At 43.9% G+C, this 9,306-nt stretch overlaps 1 pseudogene; it reads left to right on the plus strand.

Moving 5' to 3' along the window:
• Positions 1-6,551: 6,551 nt before the first annotated feature.
• LOC120305492 lies at positions 6,552-8,972 on the plus strand (annotated as a pseudogene).
• Positions 8,973-9,306: the final 334 nt, after the last annotated feature.

The raw sequence follows: 9,306 nt of genomic DNA on the forward strand, positions 1-9,306 counted from the left end.
AAGCAAAACATTGCCAGACTGTTGTGACAGCTCACCTAGAACTCAACAAAATCAGGTGATCTGATTCATCAGATCACATCTCTTCTTTTAAGGGTAAACTAAGAGACATTGCCTGGAAACTCAGAAAAGAATTTGAAACAGTTCATTTTTATACAGATCTTTTTAAAAAAAAATGTATTGTTAAATTTGAATTTAATACAGTCTGCATCAGTTCAGCACAACTGAGACTCCTTGTAGGACAATTTTAGATGCTGTGCTTCTCCATTGCTATATCTGTTTTAAAGGGGGAATAGGGAAATATTTCAAAAATGCACTGTGCTAAAATCATTGAAATCTATCATAAATTATGGTATAAAGTATTCCATCCCTACTATTTTCATCTCATTCTGCAAGCCCTTCCCCCCCCCAAAGAAAAAACCTCCTGAAGGAGCTACAACAAACAAATCTTTCTCAAACCTCAAAATGTTTGGTATTCACATGGCCTTCAGATCTCAAAACCAGACATTTGAATCAAATGTTGCCTTCTTCACATCTTAGATTGGAATCAAATTGGATCTGAGTTTCATAAGATTAATATTAAGCTTACATCAAAACCCTCCTTTCAATTTCCCACCATAGAGTTGTTGTTGTTTTTCCTGCTTTTGCCCCTTATTTTCAAAGTACTCTTGAATTCATTTACAATTTATTTTGATGGTATTTTGATGCCTTTTTTAGTCTGATAAAATGTTGGATGGTGCTGATGTTGTTTTTACATTACCCAATTTTATACTGACCTGATCTGTTCACGCTTCCTAATCTGAAAAATCCCCGTGAGAAAATGTCTCTCAACGTGTTATTTTTGGGGATGTAATTGAGGGATGGGAAGCCAGCAGGACTACAAATTGGAGTTATTGTAAAATGAAAGACAAAACACTCACAAACACCTCTCAGCCCTCAGGTTACTAAGATAAATTTAAAGCATTCCAACTGCATATTTCTTCTTGAGTAAACATACAAAAGACCATCACTCACAATTAAGCTGAAGTTCATGTCCTTATTTAAGTATTGATTTCATGTGACTAAGAACTATGAGAAGCCAGTCCAATTCTATGGTCTAATATCTATGCCCTTTTGAAATCTCTGCACAGATGAATTGCTTCATTTGTTCTGTCTCCCTCCCCTCATGAAATGAAACCCAAATTACAGATGCAGGATCTCATAGGTTAGAAATCCCCAGATCTTTGAAGGTTCCTAAAATATCTGGGTGAAACATCCCTTCAAAAACAATGCTGCAGAACCACACCTCCTTTCTAAACAACAGAGCCGGCTAACAACAGGTTCTGAATATTCACAGAGGCTACTGTTGGCAGGGCAAATAGGCCAAGCAAGGCAGATCACAGAAGATCTTTGTGCTGTAGGAAGAGAGCTTTCTCTGCCATTGTCTCTGCTCTATGGAATGGTCACCACTCCCTCACCTGGCCTTCTAAAAAGGGGTTTAAAGCATGGCTATGCACATAGTTGTGAGATTGGTAGTGTCTTTGCCTTTCTCAGCTAATATTTAACAGGGTTTAATTATTCTTGCTTCCTAAAGGCTTTTTTTATATTTTAATTTTTTAATTCTAAAATTTAACTCTTAACATTTTAATTTTTATCTACTGTTTTTATAATTTTGATGTTTTATTGTACGCCACCCAGAGTCCCTCTTTGAGGGAGATGGGCAGTTCAGAAATGTGAAAAATAAAAATAAATAAATAAATAAATAAATAAAGCCTATTATTGTCACCTCAGATAATGATGGGCTTGCTCAGGTCAAGCTTCTTATCCATAGCAATTTATATGTTTCTTTAATAATTGTTGACGTGATATTTATGGAGATTATGTCAAAATGATACCAATACAGAAGTATTGCATTATTCACTGACAATATTTGGAAATCAAAAGCATAATTATAAAATGAAAGTCAATTTGGCATGGTGATTAAGGCATCAGACTAGAAACCAGGAGATCATGAGATCTAATCTCACTTTAGGTACAAAGCCAGCTATGTGACCTTGGTCCAGTCTCTCTCTCTCTCTCTCTCTCTCTCTCTCCCCTCCCTCCCTCCCTCCCTCTCTCCCTCCCCTGGGAAGTAGACAATTGCAAACATTTCTGAAATTTCATTGGCAGTCAAGAGTGACATGAAGATATACAGAGAGAAAGACAGAGAGAGAGAGAGAGAGAGAGAGAGAGAGAGAGAGAGAGAGAGAGAGAGAGAGAGAGAGGAAATGAGAGGAATCATTATGTTATAAAATTACTGAAGCTTACAGTAAGGCTCCACCAATATAAGAAAGTTAACAGTTTACTGAATGTTTGCGATAGGCTAGATTATCACATCTCTAAAACACATTATGCTCTATATTACCAATGAACCAAACCACATTGATCTCTAAAAAGACATAATAATAACAGAGAAATTGAAATTTCCTTACATTTATTCTCTTTTGATAGAGCATTACCTATAAAATACTCATTGCTTGCCTACAAGGTACATTCATCTTCATCTGTTCTATCAGGCTCAATTAGTATATTCCTTCCAAGATGAAGTCTGCACAGACTTCAGATAAGTCTACCTTATTACTGCTAAGGACACATAAACTTATTCCACAAAGCTAATTAAGGATTATTTCAAGGGTGGGAAAAAGTCTGTACAGCTTTAAAAAATTGGGAAAGTTCTGAATGAGAAAGCTGGGTTTATCTCAGCTATTCAGATATGGACAGCTTTTTTTTTTATTTGCAAGATGAATTATCCCCAATGTGTAATACCAAGGTTTACTGCACTTTAAATGCACGAATAAAACTATAAAAATAAGCATTTGACTGATTTTTGAAAGCCAATGTTTTGGACATTTCTATTAGCATAATAGTTATAATGCCTAAGAGCAGAGGCCTAACATACAGAGGACAATCACTCCAAAACTCAGCACTGAACTTTAGATTCAAATGAATTGGGTTAAAGCCATTAAGAGAGTCCACCTTTACATGTATATTTAGCTGTGATAGTTCACTGCTTATCTATTTATGTGATCCATATAAGTATGAATTTTCTCTTCTTCAGGAGATCAGGATGTCTTACATTGAGTTCTTCCTTCATTTTATCCTCACAACCAGTTTGTGACATGGGCGAAGTTAAGAATGATTAGCATCCACCCCAGAAGTTTTGAGGGATGAAGGTAAACCTGAACTCTCCAGCCTAGTCCAATTCCTTAACCACCACATTGCACTACACCAAGGGTCTTCAAACATGGCCCTTTTATGACTTGTGGACTTCAACTCCCAGATTTCCTCAGCCAGCGTGGCTGAGGAATTCTGGGAGTTGAAGTCCACACATGATAAAGTGGTTATGGTACCAGACTAGAAACTGAGAGATCATGAATTCTCACCCTGACTTAGGCAAAACTTAGCTGGGTGACCTTGGGCCAGTCTCAGCCCTAGGCAGAAAGCAACAACTTCCAAAATTTTGCCAAGAAAACTGCAGGGACTTTTCTAGGCAGTTGTTAGGAGTCAAAATTGACTTAAAGGCACATACAAAAAAAAAAATGCCACCAGGGTGGAAACTATCTGAATCTCAGGAGATACACTGCTCTGCAAAGCATCAAAGAAGGCAGAGAAGATAATAGAGATCCAATATGCAAGAAGGTCATACCTGCATTCCTAATATATTCAGAGATTTTGTTGTTGTTCAATGTATCTCAGAGGTCACGAGATACATTGAACAACAACAAAATCTGATCTTCCAAATAAAGTGCACAGCACAAATGATTATTTTGTGACTATGAATATTGTGAATCTTTAATAATTTGTCTGATGAACATTTACAATCCAGTTCCTAGAAGCAATCATTGTTTTCTAGGAAGAGGAGGTAAATTACAAGTAATTGGCTTTAAGATTTATTCTTTTATCTCCAAGAGTTGTTCTTCAAACTCTTGAGGTTTCGTCTTCAAAACCTAGAAAAGAACCTCACATAACTGAAATTATTTGAACAGTTGCAATTATTCATAACTGTTATGCATGTTATTATACATATGCATGCAATTATAAATTGGGGAAGTTTCATTGTTCTAAAATGGAGTGCTGAAAAACAACACCTTTCATTACGAGATGGGCAACAAATAAATTCAATACATAAATAAATCTTCATTTTTTCCCTGTGTTCCACATTTCAACTTGGGGTGATGCTACTGTAGGGTTCTTAGCAAAAACAAGTAGATATAGCTGATAGTTCTTCCTTCCATCTTTCCTTCCTTCCTTCCTTCCTTCCTTCCTTCCTTCCTTCCTTCCTTCCTTCCTTCCTTCCTTCCTTCCTTTCTTTCTTTTTCTTTGAGACCCTCAGCCCTCCAACATCTGCCATGTGCTGCTACCTGGGTTAAATGGCAGCCCATTGGTTTTAATACTGAAAAGTGAAAACAACTGTACCTATAGGAATGAATTATGAGGCACATTAAGTGTTGTCAAAGAGGCATAATAAAAATGTAAGGAAGTAAGTAAATAGTTTAGTCCGGTCCATTTCAAGTCATGATTAAAATTAATAGAAAGAGTCTCTTGAGTATTAGTTATTATTTGTTTATATAATTCAAAAATGGAAAAGATTCTTTCAAGCAACCAGCTGCAAAACACAGATAAATATGTCTTATTGGATTTCTGAATTAGCCTCTTTTAGAAGATTTTTGTAACTAGGCTGATGGCTTCCTGAAATTAAACCAAGAGTTACATATATTGCCTAGATTTCTTCTAAGTATTAATAATTCTATGTAATAATAATAAATAATTCTATAATAATTGTTATGTCCCGAGCCTTTGCAAACGGCTCGGGCGTTTGCAGGCAGTCCCGGGCAGGTGCAAAGCTGCCCGGGACCAGACAGGCTGTCGCCAGCGCCGTGCGCATGCGCGGGTGCTGGCGCGGGAAAAGTAACCCATTTACCCGGGAGTTGCCTATATAAGAGGCTGCGAGGCGTTTGGGCGAGGCTGAAGCCATCTTCCTGTAAGCTGAACGCTGAATAAAAGAACCTGAGAACTCCAGCTGCTTCTCGTGTCTGTTTCCCGCCACGGACTCAACACTGGCGACGAAGGTGGGATGCCTTGCACTACCTGGAAAGGAAGAAGTGTAAGCTTACCCAAGGAGTCCTGAGCGGCGGAAGAGGAACGGCGTCGACTCGGCAGCTGCCCGCCAATCCGGTGCGCATTCGGGGGTAGGCTGGCTGATAGACCCGTCTCCTGAAGATCCGAAGATGGCGAAAATCGGAAGGCTTTCGGAATTCGACGTCTCACATCCAGAGCGGTGGGAGTCCTACGTATCCAGAATGGAGAACTACTTCAAGGCAAACCAAGTGAGGGAAGATAGCTTGAAGGCCGCCACCCTGCTTTGCGTTTGCGGCCAAGACGCCTTCGAAATCGCAGAAAATCTTGCAGCACCTGTTCCAGTAGAGTCTGTAAGCTACGCAGACATGAAGAAGCTGCTGAAAGAGCACTTCCACCCCAAGGTGTCCGTTATCTCATGGCGCCACACCTTCGAGCAGAGGGATCAACGGTCCGGTGAAACAGCCAAGGAATACATCGCCGCGCTACGGAAGGCCGCCAAGCCCTGCGAGTTCAAGGACCTCGAGGAACGACTGAGGGACCGATTCTTGTGCGGGCTAAGGCATCGAGAGCTACAACAGAGACTTTTTGCCAAGGAAGAATTATCCTTCCAAGACGCCTTAAGGGAAGTCACCGCAGAAGAAGCAGCAAGCGGCGCCATCAAAAACATGCGGCCGATCAGAAACAGTGCAGAGGGTGCGTCCGTGCACCAGGAAGACGTACGACGAAACTCCGAGGAGGATCCGGACGAGGAAGTCGACCGTCTACACCCCGCGAAGGAAGAGAACCAGAAGGGAAGCTCTTCGGCTCTGCTCAAGTGCATCGGCTGTGGAGGTCGCCACCGGAGAACCGACTGCAAGTTCCGCTCCGCTACCTGTCGGGCATGCGGCAAACAAGGGCACATTGCAGCTGTGTGTCTGAGCCGACGAAAGGCACAACCCCAAGAAGAACGCCTGAAAGGTACCAGATTCCCCAGCCAGAATAGGGTAGGGTTTTGCGCTTCGCGAAGAAGCATCTGTAGAACAGGCACACACAAGCCCATGAAGAAAAAGCTGTCACTCAACGTGAAGCTACAAGGGGTTCCATTATCTATGGAACTAGACACAGGGTCTGCCCTGTCCATCATTTCATTGCATACATTTAGGAAGATTTGTTCCAGTAGTGGGTCTAAGGCCAAGTTAAGGCCTTCTGATATTGTATTAACAGATTTTCAGAACTCAAGAGTGTGTGTTAAGGGGGAGGCCACCCTTAACGTGCAATACAAGAGTTTTGAAGGTCCACTAGACTTATTAGTAGTAGGGGGTGAACGAACGAGTCTCATAGGACTCGATTGGTTTGAGGCCCTGGGGATACACGTCACAGGACTCAACAGTTTACAAACACTCGACCTACAGGAAGTCTGCAAAGAATTTGCAGATGTTTTCAGCCCCCAGCTGGGCACATTCAAAGGACCACCTGTGTCCTTAAAGCTAGACCCCACTGTCACTCCCATTAGGATTAAAGCAAGAAGGGTCCCTTTTGCTTTAAAAAGTAAGATTGACACTGAACTAGACAAACTAATCCAACAGGGAATCCTAGAACCTGTTGATTCCAGCCCGTGGGAGACCCCATTGTCACGCCTCTAAAGGCAAATGGGGGACATTCGCATTTGTGCTGATTACAAATGCACACTCAATAAGGCATTGCAGCAACATGCCTATCCTGTTCCTGTGGTCAGTCACATCCTGGCCTCTCTCAAGGGGGGGGCGTGTTTTTGCAAAGCTTGACCTAGCTCAAGCATATCAACAGCTGCCTGTTGATGATGATGCTGCCATAGCTCAGACCATTGTGACCCACAGGGGAGCCTTTAAAGTAAAAAGGCTACAGTTTGGAGTAAATGTCGCTCCTGGGATTTTCCAAAGCGTAATGGAAAACACACTACGAGGTATACCAGGGGTCTGCCCCTACTTTGACGATGTCTTGATTGCAGGAGACTCCACACACATTCTAGCTGAAAGACTTAGGGCTGTCCTGTTAAGATTCAGGGAATCAGGCCTCAAGCTCAGAAAAGACAAATGCAAGATCGGGGTGCCTTCTACTGAATTTCTGGGATTCAAAATTGATGCTGCTGGGATTCATCCTGCTGAATCCAAACTAACTGCTATTTTACAAGCACCCAGGCCAAAGTCTAAGGCCGAACTTCAGGCCTTCCTAGGCCTCCTGAATTTCTACAATTCTTTTCTTCCACATAAAGCTAGTGTAGCTGAGCCTCTTCACAGGCTACTAGACAAACAAGCTGTGTGGCTGTGGTCACAAGCACATGAGGCTTGCTTTAAAGAAGTCAAGGCCTTGCTCACTTCTAACAGTGTTCTTGCACATTTCAACGAGTCTCTTCCTGTGTGCATCGCTTGTGATGCATCCCCCTACGGGGTTGGAGCTGTCCTGAGTCACCTCAGGTCTGATGGAACTCAGGTTCCTATTGCATACTACTCCAGAACACTGTCTTCTGCCGAGCGCAACTACGCTCAGATAGACAGGGAGGCTCTGGCTGTTGTTGCTGGAATTAAAAAATTCCACGATTTTCTATATGGCAGGCATTTCACGGTCTTCACTGACCATAAGCCTCTGCTGGGACTGTTTACCACACGTAAGCAGACTCCCCACATCATTTCCCCTAGAATGCTTAGGTGGTCTATTTTTTGTCTGCATATGATTTTTCATTACTCCACAAGCCTGGGAAAGAAATGGGCCATGCTGATGGCCTCAGTAGGTTGCCTCTGCCAGTAGTAGAAGCTGACCCCGCGCCAGCTGTCAACATTCTATCAATCCAAGCCTTGCCCGAGCTCCCTCGTAGTGCCAGGGATGTTACCGCTGAAACGGGTACAGATCACACACTTTCACGTGTCCGCTCCTGGGTCCTGTCCGGGTGGCCTGAGCACTGCCCTAGTCCTGAGTTTCAGAGTTTCTGGTCCAAAAGAAACGAACTGTCCCTTTCTCAGGGTTGTCTGCTTTGGGGAAACAGAGTTGTCATTCCCACCTCAATGAGGACTAGGGTCTTAGAATCCCTCCACGAGGGTCATCCTGGCATTGTCCGTATGAAGGCTCTTGCACGAAGCCACTTGTGGTGGCCTGCTTTAGATAAAGATATTGAGGCTAAGGTGCACGCATGCCACCTCTGCCAACGATCTCGCCCAGAGATGCCCCAAGCTCCTGTGCATAGATGGGAGGAAACACAGTCCCCATGGTCTAGGGTGCACATTGACTACGCTGGGCCCTTTCAGGGCCAGTTCTTCTTGGTCCTTGTTGACAGCCATTCAAAATGGCTTGAGGTTGTGCCTGTCTCATCCACCACCACTGCAAAGACTATTCAGGTACTGAGGGGGATTTTTGCTGCACACGGGCTGCCAGATGTCATTGTGTCCGACAACGGCCCTCAATTCACCTCCTCCGAATTCCAAGCTTTCTTACAGGCAAACCTGATTCGTCATGCCACGTCTGCGCCTTTTCACCCGTCCACCAACGGTATGGCTGAACGCATGGTGCGCATCGCAAAGGACGCCTTGAAGAGACTCACCTACGGGGACTGGCATCACAGGTTGGCTGACTTTCTCCTTTCTTATCGCACCACACCGTCCACTTCTACAGGGAGAAGTCCAGCTGAACTTCGTTGGGGGCGCCAACTTACTACTAGACTTGACCGGTTGCATCCGGACAGACTGCCTTCATCTACCTCACATCCTAGGGCACCTAGACAACTACTTGTGGGTGCCCCGGTTTGGGCTCGCAATTACGGGCCTGGTCATACATGGGTCCCCGCTTCTGTGTCCAGGATCACAGGTCCTCTCTCCTACGAGGTTGCCCTGGACAACGGTCGTGTCCTACGTCGGCACATCGACCAACTTCGCTCTAGGCGAGACTTTTCTGCTGAGACTCCTGGGTCTTTTCCAGGGGGGGAGGGGGACCCTTTGGAGCAAAGGGAAGGGCAAGAGTTACTGCCCATCTCCACTGAGGGAGCCACAAACGGCCCGTCCCAAGATTCCGCAATTGCTCCGAAAAGGAAGTCATGGAGCTTACCCACACAACAGGCACTCACGCCTACTCCAGCCAGGGAGTCACCCCGGGGGCATACTCACGTTCCACACACGTCACACAGCACTCCAGTCACGGAGGATACCCGGGGGCATCCCAACAAATCATTCCCCGCAAGAGAGCTGGCACACAATCCCCAAAGTTGGC

Source organism: Crotalus tigris, unplaced genomic scaffold (genome assembly GCF_016545835.1).
Source record: "Crotalus tigris isolate CLP2741 ecotype Arizona unplaced genomic scaffold, ASM1654583v1 scf7180000017678.2327064, whole genome shotgun sequence".
Taxonomy (NCBI): Eukaryota; Metazoa; Chordata; class Lepidosauria; order Squamata; family Viperidae; genus Crotalus; species Crotalus tigris.